Here is a 21,597-nt window from a genome sequence, read left to right as displayed (position 1 = left end):
TTTTTTCAGCTTATCAGATTTCAGTTATTCTTGTACAGACTGCAGGATCAGTCCTTTTGCTGGATGGATTAATCCCTTTTATCACTGATCCACCCAAACAGTAAACTACTGTTTTTCAGTTTTAGCAAAAAGACAAATCTCTTTAGGTGACCTCCAGTAGAAAACACAGACGTCTGTTTCCATAAAAGCAGCTCCAAGAGAGTTATTCTCTGTATCATACTTGAGCCTCTCATTGACTTAGTACCACTTAGCTTTGTCCCTGGCGCAATATTTAAACTAGATGATTGGGCAACAGGCCTTTAGAACTGCAAGTCAGCTATAATAAACTTAGACTAGTGGTACGAAACAGATTGAGTCTGATTGCTGTAATGCGTGCTGCTGGCACAATTTCATTCAGGGAAATCAGAAGCCTAGCGGATTGGTCAAGGTCATTGTAATGATGATGCTCTCTTCCTTCATGGCCCTGCTGTTGAAGGGATGCATGCTGAGATAATGAATCAGATTAAGTATCTTGCTGACACTTTTGATTATGCTCCTTCCCCAGAAAGGTCATCAGATTTTGGCTGGTAGGTGGCAATCAGCTTTGGAAAGGAAGCAAATTTCAGAGGCACAAGCTGCCCTTTTTTCATAACACAGTGACCTAGCAACAGTAACGTATAAATTTGGGACCAGAAGGCTTGATTATTATAATTCTGTCCTAGCAGGACATTTCCAGTGCCTGCAGATTGCAGAGGATTCAGAATGCACACTGGAGTAAGCATCACAACCTTCATGTGAACTATAATTTTGCTAAGGCAGTATCTTCACCTCAATTAATGGAGTTGCTCCACAGCCATTTACCAGTGGACCTCTTTATCTGAACTGGGGCAGAGCTTGGGAAGCAAAATCTTATTGTAGAAAGCTGGTCCTATCCCCACACAATCCTCTGTTAAGCGTTTGTTAAGGAGTCAGTGACTTCTCCAGGATCCAACACACACGGTGGGACCCGAGATACGAGCACGTGGCAGGCTGGGTTATGTGGCCGAAGTACAGCCACTTGGTTTGGGAGGGCCGTGCTGAAAAGGTGCTGCTGCTTTTTACTGCAGCTCCTCTGAGCCACTGCCAGGTGAAGCAGCACAGCCCCGCAGCCTCTCTCAGGCTCCCAGGTACTCGCCCATTGGTGTCACAGCTGTGGGAACATTGGTCAGAGCAGTTTGTCACCTCGGGCATGCCTCAGGGTGGGAGAGAAGCTGTGGCTCTCCGAAGAGGATGCCTGAGATGGAGGTCTAGCAGGGAGGGATAGTGAAGCCAGGGCTGTTTTGGGGATTTAATCCTTCAGGTGGGCATAATGTTTCAAATGGACGGACAACTGGGTTTTTGCTTGCTGGCCCTTAAAGTTCCACCCATATTCACATCTGGCTGAGCTTGTCAGTACTCAAAGTTTCTTTGAACTACTACACATACTTTGAACTACTACTATACTTTGACTGTCTTATCTGAACAGGAATTCCAAGGCAATAAGCAATTAGTCAAAAAACTGTCTTCACCCGCTGCTGTCCTTCACTGTCTGTGCTCTTTGCTCTTTACATAGCAAAGGCATTCAGAAGGAACCACACAGACACAATGGGACCCAGGAAAGCATGTCTACTGAAAAAATAACAGCAAGCATGCAAAAGTTACCTTTGTAGACAGTGAACAGGTATAGACTGTGTGCACACACCAGGTTCTCAGAGTTTCTAAAACATGCAAATCCTGATGCAAGTTTCCAAAACCAATTGCGTGATGTACTTCCCTTATGTTCAGATGAATGCGGTTAGTTTTGTAGAAATTTTTAGCATAGTTTAATGCTCTTGAGGGCTATTTACATGCCTAGTGATACAGAGTGCTCAAATAATTTGCTAAGCCGGAAACAAAAGTCAGTGCATCTAGTTGTATTTTAAAATTTCTTAAACTAAAATTATGACATTGCTCAAGTGCTTCACTGCGGTGGGAGGGAGCAGTTCATAAAAAAGGACATGCACTGTCCATCTTGTATGTTGCCCTAACAGTTTGAGTCTTATTAATAGTTAAGTTGCTAAATTGCCATTTTCCCTTAAAACTGCACTCAAATACTGTTAGTTACATGAGCGCGCTGCTCTAGGATAGTAATGCGAGAGCAGTCCACAGGAACAAATACACTGGGTCTCAATAAGTCTCTTCTGTTGCCAGTTAACTTATGAGCCACAAGACACACAAAGAAAAAACACTGGTTCAGGATGCATATAGTGTGCTGGGTGAATACAGACACAGCTGGAAAAGACACTTCGTGTTTTGTTAGTTTAGTTCTAAGCAACATCTTCAACATCTCATCACTAGATGGCGGCGACCTTCACAAATTTCAAAGCTTTATTCTCAAAAGTGCTGCCAAATCCTTGCTTTCTCTCTTTAAAACCCTCCCTACTGCAGAATGCCTTTACCAACAACAGAGTAAGTCCATTTTTCAGTACAGATATTTTGGAAAATAAAGGCATGTTTTGTTAAAACTGCATTATGCCCTTGAAATAAACCCCATCTGGCTGAACAGAGAACAATCAACCTGTTCTGAGCTTATACCCAATTTCTTTAAGATACATATGTTTTCATATTCAAGTCTGTATGGACAGAGTGTTTGTAGACTTAATACAGATCCCTTTATGCATTTCACCTGTGTTATTTTCACGGTACTATCCCATCAGGGAAAATTCTCTGAAGTCACCCCTTTCCTTTCAAGTTCCTGTTACTTCCTCCAGACGTCTGCAAAACCCACCTCACTCAATTTGTAGAAAAATAGGTACACAAAACACCAAGAGAGTATATCTGTGAAACAGGTCTCCTGCATGTCCTCAGGAGGTCCTTTGGCCCTGTCTAGCTGATGTGCCAACACACACCCTTGGCCCAGCTTCACATCCCCTCCCGTCCTCTTTCTGCAGGCCTGGGAACTCTTGCACCCTGCATGCAGTAGTGTCACTTTTCTCCAGCACCAAAAGCCTGCATTGCCACTGGCATTTTGCTGATCTATCAGCCAGAGATACATCAAACATAGGAACCTGGGGCTGTGAAGAGGCTGCAGCACTGCAGAAACCCAAAATTTGCTGCCTCTTAGCACACATGGTCTAAGGAGCCTTGATGGGAGACATTCCAGTCACAGGCTTGTACTACAACTCCTCCATCGATCACCTGACCTAACTTTAAAAAGGCACATCCTCTTCACAGGGAAAATGTCATGAGCCTCAGGAACTGGGTAACAACTGCTGGACATTTTATATTTGTGCCATGCTAAAGATGGGGCACTGACAGAGGACAGTTCTTCACAAGTGACAAAGGGACTAAGCAGTCCACCAGATTTGATCATGGTACTGAGATCGTGTCACATTTGGAGTCAGTTCAAAGTTCAGTCCTGGGTACTGCCTCAATGACATCAGCCAGGGCGCAAAGGTACTTTGGTCCTTCTGAAGCTTAGAGCAGAAGAAAGCCTAGGCTGTCTAGAAGAAACTCCACCTAAATCTGCTTGTCAGTTCAGAACAGATCTCACAGTGCTGAGCATGAGGCAAGCATTGGAAGTACATAATAAGATCTAAATGTAAGACTAAGAAGCTGAAAGAAATCATGGTGTTTCTTAAAAAAATTATCTGTTGCATTTCTGAGATTTTTTTAGCATATTATGCAAAGCACACATGACATGACTAAATAATCTTTTTAAAAGTAAATCTTTTCACTATGTATTTACAGTCATTAATGTCACAACTACCCCATGTTTAATAAAATGATAGTAAAAAAATTATAGCAAAAAATTTTACCTAATTCAAAGACACTATTAAGTTGACCTTTTTGACTATCAATAAAAACGTCTTACTGGCATATTATGTAGCATAAGGATAGATTTCTGTTAGCGGTGTTTGTAACAAAAGTATCCATTGGTTATCTGAAGACTGAGAGTTCTGAGACTTTTCCTCAAAGCTTGTCACCTAAGAATCCTCCCCAACTCCAATATCTGCATAGATCAGTTTTAAACATTTACGTGCATAAGAATGACCATTGCAAGTCAGAGGAGAGGCCCAGCCATGGATGGCTGATGAGCTAACGCTGGGGTAGCCCAGGAACGCATGGTGTGAGAAGCACAAAAAAACAAGGCAAGTATGAAGCGAACCTTCTTTCCCCGGCATCCATCAGCTGATGTAACACAGGTGTGTGCTACTGATGGGCCATAAACATAGCTCACACTGGATGAGAGGGAAAACTTACCAATGGCTTCCTAACATTTCAGTTTCTGGAAGCTGACATAGTCAATGCAATGTAATGATAGGATATTTCATATCTCGATCGATGAGGCCTTCCTCTCTCCCCACTTCACTGTAAGCATTTAAGAGACTGCGTAGCCTGGGAACCCGATCACCTTGTTTGTTGGTGGAATAAATCTCCCTTTGAGGATCACCTTTGCTTCTTTTAGTCAACTATAGACTGCTTAGGATGACTTTTCATATGGAGACATCTCTGAGGAGCCTGAAATTAGAAGAGCTTGCATAACCCCCTTCTGTTAATGAAATTTGCCTTCAATCTCTTTAAATAAACATGCATAATTTACGTAATTTCTTGCACTGTAAAGCAAACCCTAATGAATTTAAAAGGAAAATATTTGCTTAGGCTGAGCAGGAAAAAAGATGTGAATGCTACCTGCAAAACTTCTGTACGGTATTACATCACTCTTTCCAGGACTGTAGCAATGTACAAGATATATTTGTCAGGAATGGCCCAAAGTGAATAGGTTTGAGTTTATCAGAAAATGAGTATTTCAGTTGTTCAACTTATCACTAAATCAAGACAAAATCCTATTAGACATTTTCAGTTCCATGGAAGTCCAAGGTTTTGGTCCCCACACTTATGAACCAACCTCAATAGCAGAGTCACCTTTACTCAAAAGAACCAAAATGCTACAGCTTGTGATAGTCAGAAATTGTGAGGCAATTGCCCTTGCAGCTTGCTTTAACCTGTATAGTACTCAAGACAGAAGAATGTTTTCACACACACACACACACACACACCCCACTTTTATAATTGAAACAGCCTATTAATTGTTATTTGAATTTGTAAAGAAAATTTTCCATCCTCACAACCTCATGCTGTGCCAGTATTTTGCTTTGTTTCAATTAAAATGTCAATGTCTGTATTTTATACTCTTCAGAATGAATAGTTTGACTCAAGTCTGGAGTCTACATATTGGACACATACAGTGGAAGGTGAGATGAGAAATTACCTAACCTGTTATAGAAGAGACATGGTTTTGCCACACAGCTGTTGGACCATCCAGTAAGGTGTAGATCAGATCAGAGTTCCAGTGTACCAACATACCTCTGAAAATATGAGGAATTAAGGACTGACTTAAAAGACAAGACTCAGACCCGAGGTGGATCTCAGTGGCTCACTTTCACTTTGGTACCTAAATGCTAGCAAGATCTGCAGAAATTCTGTCTAGCCCAGCATCCTTAGACATGTAAAGTTCTGCTCCCAAACACGGCCAGAAAGAAGCACAGCCATGCTGAACAAGCTTTTAAACACAGCTCATATCTAAGCATAACCTGAGTACATTTAAAATTAATAACATAAATTTAACATTATAATATTATCAAGCACTAAGCACAGCTTTACTGCAGAAGAGCAGTAGCATTTAGTGTCACCATTTTACACACAGCAATACAAGGTATGTCTTCTCCCATGGCAGTTGAGATGGTGGCTGCACAGTACCACCTTCTGCTCCAAAAAAACCCCATCTAAAAATATCTGACCAGGACAAAGGGGCAATAGGTGCTGGTTGCTCCTCCAGAAAACAGGCAGTTTGGGTTCCAGAGTCTCTTCAGCCTGTGGGTGTTTGAACCCTCCTTTCAGAAGTGTGAGCTGCTGTCACAGCTCAGTAGAAGTTTAAGGATTAGCAATCTAGGCACAGAAAATCAGACATTTGTTTTAAAGTTTTCAAAAAAAATTACTGTTGAATGATCACTAAAAAAAAAAGTTTCTTGAACATAGTAATCCATTGGTATGCCACTGGTAGCCATCAAATCATGAATGTTTCAAATAGTATTTGACTAGCGATTGTATTTGACAGCTGCTGGTAAAACTTGTCACAACTCAGACACCTCTATTTAATATACCAGTTTTACTTATTCTTGAGAATGAGTAAGTGAGAGATACGGCAACAACTAAGCAAAGAGCACCGAGAACAGAGAAGCGTGCAGGAACAAATGAGGAGTGTGAACTACACTGGTCCATGCTAAAGCCTCCAGTTTCTTCTGACAAACATAGGCGGTTTCTTTCCAGCAGTAACAAAAAGTGCTGTACAAGAAGAAGAAACAAAACATTGCTAATTTGTTTAGCAAGATGCAGTCTGATAGGAATTTCCCCCTTTTTTGATGTGTGAACATTCACAGGGGTCCTTTTTTTTACTGTAGGCTAAAGTCTCAGCTTTTGCTTTTGTATGTGCCAGTGAGACCCTTGTAAACGAAGACATGCCAATGAGAAACTCATATCCATTAGGAAACTTAGGTATGAATATTCCTTGCACAATAAAATACTTTGGCATCACAACAATCTTTAAAGTATTTATGTTACACAGTATGTCTTCAAAGTACAGTGTTATTACTGTAGCCATGACGCAAATAGCCTCCAGAACTAAGTGTTCTTTTTCTCCCTGAGAAGTATCCGAAATACCCAAGACAGCTTGTGTATTTTATAACCTCCAAATATTTCTAATTATTTTTTTTATATTGTAATGTGATATAATCCTCAGATAACTGTTATGATCAAAGTTGGCCTGCTACTTAACTGCTATGCTACTTGTCCCCTTAAGTAAAAACTGGTTTTGCCTGGATGGTTAAGACAAATGCTAAACATGATCTTGAAGGCAAGTGGAGCAAATTAAATTGAAAAATGTATTCAAGCAGCTTTGTGGCATTTCTCTCACCTCCAGCTCAAGTGGAAGGATAGATGACAATTTTTAAAGCCTCAGCGTAGGTTGAATCATTTTTCTCCCATCCACCTCTGCCATTGTTTACCTCTTTTATGGGTACATCAAAATCAGCTGCTTCTCTCAAAATTAAATTTGCAGGCACCCAGTATGTGTTATTTTCATCTCCTTTCATAAAAAAGTGCTCCCCAGTTTCTCATCCAACTTCACAAGCTCCTGCTGTGTCGATGCCACCTTGAATTCACCATTTTCCTTAAAGCTCTTAAACAACTCTATACAATTATGATTTAAGAACAGCCCATAGCTTTTCCGTCTTGTTATCTTCTTGGCCTTTCCATTCTATAAGTTATCATATCAATATCGTGAGTAAGCTTTCCACCTCACTTTCTGGCCCTAAGGAAGGGTACGGATATATGCCCAATTGTTCTTGAATTCCATGCCAGTCTTTGCATTTTCTGTTCTGTTGGCTAATGCTTTCTAACGAATCACAGGTTGACTCAGGCAGGAAGCAACCCACAGCAATGAGCAGCGCCAGCTGGTCTGCAGGGTTTGTTGAGCTGAGCATCGGCTTCTTTTCTCCTTGTCACTGATAGATCTGATAGCAGAGGGTGAGCAAAGGCCTGCACCCACCCCAGCAAAGCTCTTACTTAAAATGCAGAACCCACTGAAACCTAACAGAGAGACAGACCAGCAGTACAGAAGTTATGGAGGACAGCAAAAGGAGGAAGAAATTAGACCTATCACCTAAGTTGAGCATCCCACAAATCCTCCTTTCTGGACCTAATGTATTTACTAATTGAAAGGTTTATAATTGGTTGGGCGGTGATGCATGGTGGCAGCATGCACAGAGCAACAGGATCTCTATGAGTGACCTACAACACCAAAATGTGGGATTGGGGAAGGGGTGGGAGACAGATGGGGTAGCGAATTAAGAAAGGTTAAACCATTTCGGGTCCAAGGAGAGAATGAAGAATTGCCTCAGGGTGGGAAGAATTACTGCAATAAGATACCCACAAGGGATGACCACTTGTTTGAGGTTCAAGGTCCTTGTTAACCTTCCTCCACCTTCAAACACATACGCTGAATTAATGTATGTGCTGTAAAAGGATACACTTTTTGCCGAATATTTACTGAAAGCAGAAAGGAAAAAGTATTCATAGATATCCTAGCAGTATGTTAAAACTTAAAGTTTCAAATTGTTACACTCACAAAAGGCATTCTCAAATTCTGTCCAATTGGTTCAAAGTACAGGGTTCAAAGTTTCTCCAGTTTCCTCACACGGTTAAACTCCAAAAGCACCATCCCAAGGAAGATCCTGACACAACTCCATCAGAAAGCATTGCATAACACAGCCCTTGGGTTTGCCAAGGTCCAGTTATAACACCAGCCTCAGCCAAGTATGGCAATGGTTGGGTTGCTACTGCCATTTCATAAATAATAAAAGGTTGCTGTGCCCACAATGGTAAAGATGATGACTCAAATGATTGAGTCAAATGCACAGTAACTCTAAGACTTTTAAGAAAAGCAAACTGTCCAGCCAAATCAGAATCAAATGGCAACACAGGAGGTGAAAAACTCTTCGGCAAGACTTAACTCCTATTGCTTTCCTAACCAGTTTTCAGATTTACCAGATCCTCTGGTAAAACAGTCTTAATCAGTTCAACCCCTCCTCCCCCTCTTTCTTCACACATACAATGTCCCACAATATTTCCTGGAAAAACAAAGCAAACAAAATGTTTGGTTTGCAAGTAAGACTGTTAGTAAGAACCAAAATCTTTTTGTAAAAGCTTTTTTCTTGAGTTGCTCTCACCAGACCTTATTTTCCCTGGGAAAGTCCCAGTATCTCAGATTGGTTACTTAAATATACTTAAAACTCAGTTTTATTGAGCTTAAGTTGCAATATTACTGATCTATTTGTCAGTTCTATTTCATAGGAAATTTGAATTTGCTCTCAGCAATACAGCTTTTCAGGTGAATATGTGTACATTCAAGACTGAAGCCTAGGAACTGTTGGGAAAAAATTCTACCTAAACTAAGTTGATGGGAAAGCAAACCACTGCAAAACAAAAAGCTTTATTAGATGAATCTGCTGTCCACATTTTTGTAGGAAACTGAAATATTAGTCTTTGTATGGATTATTCACTGTCTAGTGAAAGTAGCTGTGTGGGTTTAGTCTCCCATTGGTAACTGCATCTTATATAGCACATTACAACCTTTCATGATATATGGGTCTGGTCTCAAGAAAGAAAATCCGTGATGTATCAGATTATTATCTCCTAATTGGGAACTCAGCCTATGAGAAATAATGAAAGCAGGATGTACTGGAGCTACAATTCTGTGAGGCTTAGTACAAGATTTTTCAACCCAAACATTTCAGCTTTTAATTGTAAATTTTCTTACAGAAAACATCTTCCTCCTGCCTTCACTGCTGCCCAGAAATCACTTGGACATAAACTGTTATTTGCTTTGGCTAAACTGTTTTGGTGCTACTGCAAATTCAAGATTGTTATTTTCACCTGATCTCTTCATAACACTTGGAGACACCAAGAAAAGCTGGGCTGTATGATGAAGTTAAAATAAAAATAGACAATTTGTTCTTATTATCTCAAATGCCAGTCTGGAAGCTTTAAACTCCTATATATAGTTAGTTACTTGTTTTCTCCAAATGGACCCTGACATCCCATACTTCGTAGCTGACAATGACTTACTCCAAAACTTTAATAGGTGTTAAGACTTTCAGGCAGTTCAAGAGATGAGATGTAGCTCATGCCATGAATGGGAAAATCCTATTACTTTAAGAGGAAATGGGACCTGTGATGAAAAGTGCTCTGGGAAGTAATATAGACTGAATTTTACTTTGGTAAAATAATTAAAAAATAATTATAATAATAATTAAAAAAATAAAGAAGAAAAAAAGGGAAGTGGGAGTATCCATGGCTAAATCCATGGTTAAAAAAAAAAGTCTCCATCACTTCCAACTTTTCATTTGTCTGAAAATTCTTAAAATCTTACTTTTTCATACATGCAGGGAGAAAGCTTCCAGAAACATAGCAGCAAAAGTAGCACTATATTTCCCCCTCCAATTCCCCCTCCAGTTACTCATTTAATATTCAACCTTAAAACAAAGAATTTCGAAGACTTTATAATTAATTCCATCTTCTTTTTTAAACTTGGACTTTTAAAAGTTGCATTTATGCATACAGATTTTGCGGTATACTGTTTCCTTGCTTTTAAAACATTGTGCTGGTCAAATGTACCAGAAATTAAAACCAGGCAAATTTGCCTTAGATGTAATCTGCATTGTGCTATGTTTGAACACTTAAAACTTCTCCAAGTACAAAATTACAAAACTGTTAACAGAAGAATGTAACTGTCATATGTGTTCACATCACTCCCTGAAGTATCAGAAAAGCAAATGCAGGCTAACAAGTAATCAAACACATGCATGGCACAGGGGACTGAGTTCCTTCAGATGATGCTAGGTGATGTGGGGAAACAGAAGATGAGTCAGAATAACTTCCCACAATGCACCTCTGTTATTTTTCTCCATAAACATGTTCAAAATTCCTTAAAATATAATCAGACACACCAAAACATTTCTAAAGAACACAAGTAGTCTAACAGAAAGGTAATAGGTTTTAGCTATATAAATTTGAAAGCATATTCTTAACCTATCTATCCCTATTATTTACAATTTCTGTAGTACCGGACTACACCACTTTCATCCGCGTGCCCATGAAAGCCTGCAAGTTATCCCCATTTTTGCAGACCTCTAGCACAAAAGCCAGTTGCAACAAAACTGAAAACCAGGGGACTATGCCTAAATAGCCTCTGGGAATCTGGCACTAAAAATTCTAAGATCACATTGGATGCTGGGGAAGAACAGAAAAGTGAACCCAGGTCTCCCAAGTTCTAGGTCTAACCATGGGATCTCCCTTCTGCAGGTGCTACAGTACAAGGCCTGATTCTGAACCCACTCCGGTGTGAAGCAGATGACTGCTCTTGCATCAGTAGCTGTCTAGCATCAAATTCCTGGGAAGGGTAAAGGAGATCTTATCCCCTCTCTCGTTGCCGGGCGGGATGACTTGGCACAGACTCCAGGACCTCATATCACAGTCAGGGTTGCACAACTGTGCCATGCAGAGCAGCACAGGCAGATCCTGCATCTCCCGTTCAGATCATGACTGCAGTTCCCCTTTCTCCTCTTCCCTTGCTACTACTCTGCCTAAGTCCACATACAGGTGTACAGAGACATTGCAACATCAAGGCAATATTCCAGAAAATAAACCTATGAACCACTGACCAAAAGGAGAACAAGCCTAAAGTCAGCTGATGCTGAGAATTACCCTCTATTTTCCAAACTGTAACAATTTTTTTCTGGTCCTAATTAGGTGAGTATGGAGAAAAGCAACTGAAAACAGTTATGCTATTATACATTAAGATGCTTAAGTGGGTTAATAGATTTGGGAATATCAGAGACTATTAATTTAGTTTTAAAATAGTTGTAGCTACTCTAAATGCACTGACACACCATCAAATAATTATTTTGTACATTCCTAACATAAACAATCAGTAGAAGAGTTCAAAACAAAAGCAAATTATTCATTAAAGACACACATACGAGAACTTCCAGCCTAACCAGTCCTTCTCACTGCACCACTAACTTTCTTAGACACTTTAAAACCAGAGAGGCAACCCAGTCTACCTTACAGTGGGATTCCTTTGACTCCATACCCCAGTATGACAAATGACATAAACACTCCTATGTATGATACAAGGATAAGACCATCCGTGGAGCGGCAATAGCTACTACTCAGACTGTTAATTCTGAGAAGTGCTCTCTAAGATGTCTTTGGTCCATACATGAAAAAAACCCTATTTAAAGTCCTGGTTTTGCATCCTGAGGTTTGCCCATACGGAGTAGCCTCTGGTACTCCAAGCAGTGGTAGAAAGCAGCAAGAAGCAGGCTGTGAGCAGCATTACCAACTGTTTACCCCACATTCGTGTGAAATTCAGTCACAGAAGCTAAGCATGTGCAAACAAGCTCTATTCTCATTCTCTCAACTACCTTTGCCCATCCAAACACTCCCAGAGTGACTGGTCTACCTCCATTTTCTGACCATTGTTTTCTCCTTGTCTACCAATTTCAGACCTAAAAAATATAACCACCATCCACTTTCAGAGCATTCTCTCTATGTATGACTGCTTCACATTAACAGGGATCAGCTAATCTCTCGTTCCCATTATACCAACTCTGCTGAGAGCAGTGAGGGAAACTGGGAGCTCACTCTTCCTGGAGACAGTCTCAGTGCCTGCTGCAGCCTTAGCACACTCTTCCCTTCTGTTCCTCACCTTTGGCAGTGCAACACAAGAAATAATCTGCCACTTGTAAAATGGATCAGAGGAAAGGATGTGTTTTATGTAAATTTCAGCAAAAGTCTTCAGAACTAATTGCTTGAAGTGATTGGGAAAGCTAATGGAATTAAATTGCTGTAGAGATTATTTCCTGTTCTACAACAGAGAGACCCCTGAGTGCCTGGGTTTAGTACAATATTTTGCATATCAAATAGATACCCAATTGCTAGCACTAAAACATTACACAATCCAGCTAAGCACACAACAGGCTGTATGGCAATTATATGGCCTGACCAGAGTGAACAAACAGGTGAAGCACAGGTGAACTTTGTTTTCAGAGATACTCATTATCTTTCCCATACATGAAATAAGAAACCAGTTTAACCTGAGCAAAACAAAGTCTTTCTTAACATAAAATATTGACAAATTCAGGGCATGCAAGTTCCTGTAAACATTGCGCTGTGCATGTTGTATGCTAAAGGCCAACTTTCTATAGCACTAGAAAGTTATTACATCATTTAGATTTCCATGGGTGGCACAAAACATCACCACTGTGCCTGCAACTACATGCTGAGTGTAACCAGACTAAGAGCTCTGGGTTTGCACTGTTTGATTCTGTCTGATCAGAGCTGACACTTCTAGTAAGGATAAACAAAAAAGCTATATAGCACTTCTAACACTTCAGCTTTGTCAATCAACAGCTTTCTGTTTCTGCTGTTCAGTAGACAAATTCTTTTCTTGGTGTCTCTCTGTTGCTACTGGTATATTTCTGATGTCTTTTGCTAGTTATATTTCATTTTGTTCCTTTGGCATTTGTGATGTTATCTTCACCTCTTTACACTATCCTTTTACACTCTCTTTTAAAATGAGACTCAGCCTGAAATGCATGTTCCCTTCTGTATATCAGGTTGGAGTTTTCATCATCTGAGTTTTTCGATGAATCTTCATCTTTTTGTCACTCCATCTCTGCCCATCATGACCATTACTTTTTTATTCTTTTGTATATAGCCATGAAGTTTTATCTGTGTTTTCCAGAAATTCTGATTGCCACTGTGTTCTAATTGCTTCATTTTTGCCCCAGCTTGCTCTATGTAACATCTGGGTTTTTTGTGCCTACTTGTTTTGCATTGGTATACTCCAAAACTTTTGGGAGTAAACTTGTTTCTTCTTTGAGCTCATCTTTGTCATCTAAGTTTATTTAGTTTTCTAGGATTTACATTTTTCTTTCCCTATACTGAGCCCATAAGAAAACCAGGTCTGTTCATTTGCTTTACTGGTAGGAAGTAGGTTTTGCCCCCCATCTTGCATCTTAGTTCACACTGCTGGGACAAACCATGCTTCAGAAGCTATTTTTCCAGCCATAGCTACTTATATATTTCTAAATGCCATGTGTATAACACATAATTTCTGGACAAATACAACACAGACGGTCAGTGCTTTAAGAGCTTACCTTGTTTCTGAAAGTTTGTTGTGCAGGGGTTGTGAATGTGTACCCTGATGAGGTGTAGGGTCAGAGGGTCCACCATACAGCACTTCTATGAATCACACAACTCATACCTGCTTCTGTCTTCCATTTGGAAGAAGTGATCTTCAGAGGAGCCTGTGTCTACTGGACAAAAACTGAGAGCTAACAGATGACCTATAGCAACAGACAGACAGAGAAATGCTGATGTGGTTCCACAGAGACCTGCTCTGTACTGCACCTTGAGCAACCGAGTGCAAATAGAAGTTTCTGGAGCATATTGTCATTACCTGGAAAGGGTTTGCCACCCAGGGAAGTCAGACATTCAAAGGCTTCTTCAGATTTCTACCAGATATAGCACTGGGAGGTTCACTGCTGGAGTCATTCATCCACTTATCTTTTCCTCGGAGTGGACATGCTGCTTGAATTGTGAACTTCCCACATCAAGCAAAGCTAACAACTTCTGAATCTGCCTGTCCAGCTCTGTCATTGCTTAGCAATGACCTTGTCCTCAGGAACAACAAAAGCTGTAAGTATGCAGATAATGCCACTGCTACTAGGGCTTATTCTGAAGTCCCTTTTTGGTTCCTAACCATTCCTGTACCGAGCATTCTTATTACCATTTTTATCTGCACCAGCACAGAAGCAGACACTTTAGTCCCAAGTTCTTTCTAATGCAGACTGGTGAAGATGCTTTCTTAAATCCTGCCAATAGCATAAACTGCCCAGTGGCCCACATCAAAGATGGCACTTAGATGGCAGCTTCTTTTGCATTCAAGAAGTCCTACACGGTTTTAGCTCTGAAAGCAACTTACTTCAATCTTAAAAAAAAAAATAAAAAAAAATTGATACCCCCCTACATACAGAGACAAGAAATCTTGGGTTTTTTCTAACAGTTTTCTGGTTTTGTGACATTTATTGATGTATCAAGTCATCTCTGCTGTTTGAGATTTATTCCTGGTCGCCATCATAACTGGTGCTCCCAGTTCAAAATATTCCAATGTGACTACAGGGCACAGTCATGGAAATGGAGGGGTGTTATAGCATGGTACAGCGAACAGTTTAAATGGGAATTTCCTCTTCCAGGGGTCACACTTTTACACAAAGTCAGTAGAAGTTTTCTTTACAGAAACTGCAGAAAACTTATAACAAATCAAAGCCATACAGCTCATGTTTTGAAGGGTAATCTTGAAAGGGATGGATTTTCAGAGAGGAAAGGAAGGTATGTGCTATTTAGGAATCAGATATTATAATTATTAGTTAAGGTCACAAAAGCTTAGTTGGTGGTTTCATACTCTCAAGATTTTCCAGCTGCTTCTTTGTACTGTTGTTCCCCCCGCAACCCCCCAGTTTATTTTAATACACACTAACAAAAAAACAAACAAAAAAAATAACCCTGTGAGTCAGAAAATATAATTTCAATGAAAGACTAAAAGAAATCATCGAAAAAATCCCAGGGATGAGAGAATAAAGATTTTTAAACACTGCTGCAACTATCTCCACATCTATGTCCCTTTTCAGGAAAACCAGCTGAGAATGGGTCTCTTTAAAGCAAAATGATATTTTTTTCCTACAGCTTTTTATTTGATCAGTGAGATAAGATAAGCATCCACAAACTGTAATGGAGTTTGGAATGAAAGAGACAAACCTAAGCCTCAACAGCTGTTGAAACAGATGTCATACTTGTACCTGTGCAGTTTGCTATGAAGAAACATAAATTTTAAAGCAGACATACTTCAAATATAACGCAGCACATGGTTTTATCCAGCTGTCTGTAAGAAAATTGCCTGAAAGCTTTTCTAGCAGAGTATCATTAAATGAGGTATTTTTCCATTTTGAGAAAAACCAAAATTCATACAAGGTGCTGTGGTACAGCAGTGAGGAATTACTGCATACTACAGAACTTTCAAAGGAAAAAAAATCTGCCTTAGCGAGAATTTGTACATGTCATATAGCCTATTTACATTAACCCAACTCAGGGTAATTTTAGTATGGAAATAAAGAAAATGAACACCAGGAAAAAGTAGTGACATGAGGTTCCACAGTGACCTAGAAGTAGAAATCAGAGCAGAGACGAGCATCCTGGGCTTTTTCTCAAATGCAGTCCATAGGGAAAAGCAGACAGCAGCACCACTAAACGTTAAGCACCTCAAGACTTAGAATAATAGCACTGCAACATACATGAGACTTTGATTATAAAGTGACTTAAGAGTCTTTGTAAATGTTGCATGTGGTTCAAGACATTTTTTTCAGGATAACGTTGAGGCATTTTCTGCTGAGTGGATATGAGTGCATTGAGCATAATCGTGTTTAACGACCTGTTTCAGAGCATTCACAGAATGCAATACTAATTAAACTTTACTACATTCTGATTCCTTAATGCTAGACCTGTAACATTATATGGCAATGGGAAAGATTTAACACTCCTGTCATTCAGAAATACAAAGATTTCCATGGTTCCTATGGGTCCTAATGAGAAGCTAAACATAATTCTGAAAACAAAGTTAACGACCAGTAAAAAACTCTCCCCAAAATTCAGTGCATGATGTTTTGCACTTGAATTTCTTGCAGGTAGGGCATCTACACGCAGTTACGCAGTTTCATTCATGCCTGCTGGCTCCTGCAATGTTTAAAAGACCCTCTGTAGTTAGGGAACTTGAAGAAAAAGTTTTGAATGTCATATGGCTTGCTCCATAGTTGTTCGTCTATTTTATCTCACTGTACTTGCAAATGAAGAAAAGCATTCAGTGCAAAGCTTATACAAAAAGGACCCCAAGTGCTTAAAGCTGGAGCTAAACAGAAATACAGCTAGATCCATCCGAGACCACCTTCCTTATTTCGGGAACACCTGATCTTTGGAGATGGCACATTTCCCAATCAGTATGTTTCACAGGTGTCTAAAACTCTACTTCCAGAAGAAAACTCCTGTGTTAGGGGGCTGAGCAAGGCAGCACTTGCACACCACCAGCCCTCATGACAAACTTGCCCATTTCTTGTACAAAAAAGTGCTTCTGGTCCAAAGCACTCACCCCTGAGGTGGGTACCTGACTGTCACTCACCTCAGCCTCCTGAAAGTGCCATGGTGATGGCAGGTGGGCTGCTGGCAGTGGGGCAGGCAGCACCGTTAACTTTCCCCTTGGAAGCTGCTCCAGAGATAAAAAAGCACTAGTGATACATAACTGTGGAGAAGACTGAAAACTAGCACAATTTGGCAGCCAGCTGGCAAGGGCACCATGTGACAGGACAGGGAAGGGACCCCCCAGTTCATCTGGGAAAGTCCAGTGGCAGGATCCTGGTGCTGAGGCATGCACCAGCATTGCTGGGAAAGACGCACGGCTCCCTGAGAGAGACAGGGTCTAAATGAGGGTGCAGAGAGAGATGTACAGCACTGCTTTGCTTGCCATGCTCCAAACTGGACAGACATAAGACATGTACCTCTAAAAATCCAGGTAGCCATGCAAAGGGTGATTCTCTGTTCTTGAGACAATCAATTTGGAGAGTACTGCTACCGCACGGAGCTGCTATGCCCTAATTCAGGCAACCTGAAGATGAGCTCTCTGCAGGCAATCCCCTCAGCTCCTTCTACAGTCACTGGAGAGAAGCAGGCACCTCTAGAAAATTATTCCTTTCATCTCAAAACTAACAGGTGAAGTGAACTACTTTCTTAAGATGCCCATTTCTCCACAACTGTTGTGAGAAGTTCTGGGCGATTACCTCAGACATAGACCTCTACAGCAGGGTGGGATGAACTCCACCTGTAATTATCTACAAAAACAATCCTGACCATAATTATCCATAATCTATCATTACAAACCATAACTATTTTCCATGTTTTATGTAAAAAGAAATGCAATGTATTTATTCTAATGCCCAAATGGCTGCTAGACAGCATTTAAATCAGCAAGTCTTCCCCCAAACAGGTATTTAATTCAGCACTGTGATGTTCATGCATCTCCGTAGTGCTGTATTTGCTCCAAAACACAGTCCAATAAAGAGGAAAGCATTAATCTGTGCCGTGTAACACCATCAGAAACCACTGACCTCACCCCTCTTTCAATGAGACTCAAAAGCCAAAGAAAGAGGAACAAAAAGCTCCCACCAAAGCCGCAATAAAAATTTTCTCGTGGTGTTGCTATGGCCTTTTATAGTTCCCCATAGCGACTGACACTGCTTTTGAGAGCTGTGCAGAGAAGCAAAAGGAACATTTCTGGTTCTGTGTCATCTCAGTGTCAGTGCTCTGTTAATTTGTTTTCCCTTTCAAGTAACTATCAAATAGAGAGTGCAGTCCACTTGAACTAATTTCCCCTCCCAAATAACAAGTAGAAAAAGGAAACCTATCCTGCCTCACTTTCTGCATGCAGCAAGAAAGAAAAAGAACATCTGTACCAAAACAGTCTTTGCAGAAAGTGGCATTAAATGCCTCCCTGTACCTTCATATACTTACTAGTGCTGCAATATCAAAATACATGTTACTTATGCAAGCAAAATCAGAATTTAATTCTGTGATATGGGTAAGGAATCAGTCAGATACTTACCTTTCTCTGGTAGTCCACTGAAAGGTAAAGTTTGACTCTAAAGGCAAATAGGGAAATGCCTTTAGGATTAATCTTTTTTTCTTTCTGCCATGAATCAGCAGTAAACTACACACTGTTACACTGGAAAGTTATAGCATTTTTCCACGCAGGCAGGCAGTCCAGAAAAACTTCTGGGGTGTCCATTTAAGTTTTCAATGGCTTGGCATGATCTCCCACATACTTTCTTTACTGCCATAAACAAAAGCTACATGAGAAATGTACAGATTAGTATAGCTAATTAGTTAATTTGTATTCTGTGGTGTTCTCTTCCTGGTTAACATTAAATCTCTTCTTCTGAAATTAAGACTAAAACCTAAAATTATTTGATGTACTTTAGTTATTCTGAACAATAACGGAGTCCTCCTTGAGTTCATATAATTGAAGTTTATTTGGGATTCAGAAAAGGAATAGACCTGTAAACACATCATTACAAAGCACAGTCAACTAAAAGGTGAAGGAACACAGAGGCACTGTGTTTTCTGATGAGTAAGGTTGCCTGGGAAAGAGAGTCCAGAGGCACACACAGTCTTATACTTTTGGAAGGATTATGGACCAGGTACAAAAGTATCTTCATCAGAAAGTTGTCCTACTACTAAAAAACTGAAAATCATGAAATGGTATTATATTGTAGTATTACAGTATAATATTTTTTTTTATTGTAAATAATATATATGCACTTCTATAAGAGTATATGGTGTTCTATTTTTACATATTTGTTCATTTATATTTAGAGATATATATATATTATATACTCCAAAATATAGTTTCCTCTCAAGAAAATCTGTTGGAAAAGCTGTTTCTTTGTCATGGAAGACCTGGTTAAATACTATAGACAAGTTGCAGAAAAGTGAAGAAATTTTATTTGATCACAGAGAACAAACAATTCCTTTGTTCATTTAATGTTTTCTGGATTCGTAGAACCAGAGTGGGAATAACATCTCCTAATTACATTTCTTCATTGAGAGTGTTCACAACAGCTTGGGCAGGAAACATCACCACATGCCATCACACACTGTCCATGCTGTGAATGTCAGTGATAACAGCTTTCAATGAAGACTGTTGTATTGTCTAATAAAATATTCAAATTGTTGCCATTGATGCCTGCTTTTTTTCATGTCTGGTAGCAGAGACCTACCAAACAAAACCAAATATTGATGTAAATGACAGCCTTTTGGCACTCTGAAATTAAATTTCCTGAAACAATGATTCTTTTGTTATAGTGCTTCTAAAGTCATAAATCCCATGGGAGGTAGCTGGGCAGGAGTGACAAGGCAAAATGCTTTTACAAAACACCTTTGCGTATCTGATGCCTGTTTCCCCATTCCATTGGTGGAAGTTTCACCAAGATGGCAGGGTGAATTGTTGTAATGATGACTTGAAAAATGCATTTTATTTGTGAGCCTGTCAGATCACATCCTAAAAAACAAAAGATCTAAAAAGGATCTAAAAAAAGATCCTCCATCCTAAAAAACAGTTACCTGTGGGGACATAAAGTGCATGTCCTAAGAGAGCGGGCTGGCAGCAAGGAAGAAGCCCTAGAAAAATTTCAGCCAGACTGTCTCTCCCTCTCCTACAGTGAAGTACTGTCCCCTCCAGAAACTCTTTTGTCATTTTGAGGAGGGAGATGAGGAAGAAGTAGAGACTATACAAAGGCTGAGCATAGGGGAGGTGCAGTCCATGTGCTGTGCAGATGCTGATGTTCCTCCTGATGGTTTGCTTCCTGTGTAACTGGACACTGAGCAGAGGCTGTCTAGTATATTGCGTTGCTGCTGTAAGGTATGATACCTTTGCATGGATGCAAGGAACAACCCATGATCCCTGCATTCATTAGGAATAACCAGTGATTATAAGCCCACCACCTATCCCAATGCACAACACACATTTACCAAGCCCTACAGAGCACTGATACTATTTAGTCTGTGCTAAGAGGTCCAAGTAATACAGTCACGGTTGAATGAAATTGATTTACTTACCTGAACCCAGACCAAAGGTGTGATGCTCTTGGGTTTTGCCCAATATCCATGATAAAACAAAGGAATGTTAGTAATGAAATATAAGCTCTACTTCAGCAGATAATTTCTCTTTAGTAAGTGCTGTTGCTTTCATAAACACACTGTTACAGGCTGGCAAGAGCCTAAAAATGCTTATACATCATTACAATGGAACTTATTCTATTAATGCTTAATTTAAAAGTGATATTCAAATGTGGATTGTGTGTGAATTCTGCTGTAACTGGGTAAGCAAAATGTGAATGACTGAAGTTCCTTTGGACCTGCAGCCTTCTCAAGATGCAGTGAAGTAGGCTGTCATAAATATGCCTGTGGAATAATATGAAAACATTCTCTAGTCAGTGTGTATTCAGCAGGAATATTGCATTAATGTTATTTTCATTTTATTAATTTTAATATGGAAATCAGAACTTCATTACAGTGCAACAAGAAATACATAATAATATAAAATTTCAAAGCACACAAATAAAATTACGCCTTACCGGCTTTCATTTCCCCACAGTACTTTGCAAATAATATAAACAGAAGTTGTGTTTCAGGATCGGTGTGGCATAACCAATTTTGCTCAGGCAGACAGCCAAGAAAACACAAGTTCTAATCCCTACCCTCGGGCTCTCAATTCAGCAAGGCACTTAGACCCTATGTAACTTTAAGAGAAAGCAATGTCGTCAAAGTCAATGAGTCTACTTCACCCAGGCGTTTTCCAAGTGCTCTGCTCAGCTGAGGTGCTTAAGCTCCTTTCTGTCATTTTTTTCACTTATAATGGGAACAGTACTTAACTGTCACAGTGGTGCCATGAGGTTCCTCATCTGTATCTCTGATGAACCGATACAGCCCTACCACCATCAAACAGGAACACTTTGTGGTCTTTAATATGTTTACTTTTTAAACATAAATTCCCTTTCACTAACATAATGCCTCCTGATCCTAGGCAAGGCTGAGCACCTCTCTCTCTCTTTCACATTAGCCATACCGCAGTTATCGTTACAAGGCAGCAACCCAATCTCTCCCACCCTTCCAGTCTTCGGTGAACTCACCTGAACTCTGCTACAGTCCCTCTGCTGCTTTGTACACACGGTTGCTGTCCTCCTGCTGAGCTTTTATTGGGGGGGTTGCCTGTCTATGCAGACACAGCACCATTTTAAAGCTGGATCATGCCTGCCTTTGCTGTGTCCCTACAGCTTTGCATCTGGTGACTGTCTGCACCTTCAAGTCTCTCTCTCCTGCTTTGTGCTAGCTTTTGTT

At 40.0% G+C, this 21,597-nt stretch overlaps 1 protein-coding gene across 1 annotated transcript in view; it reads right to left on the bottom strand.

The window, feature by feature from the left end:
- LOC308059118 (uncharacterized protein) overlaps window positions 1-21,597 on the bottom strand; it is a 473,234-nt gene that overhangs the window by 402,456 nt on the left and 49,181 nt on the right. The window lies entirely within an intron of this gene.

Source organism: Falco punctatus, assembly GCF_963210335.1.
Source record: "Falco punctatus genome assembly, chromosome: 2".
In the NCBI taxonomy this organism is placed as follows: domain Eukaryota; kingdom Metazoa; phylum Chordata; class Aves; order Falconiformes; family Falconidae; genus Falco; species Falco punctatus.
The sequence above is the reverse complement of the archived record's forward strand: the minus strand, read 5'-3'. Positions and strand labels throughout refer to the sequence as shown.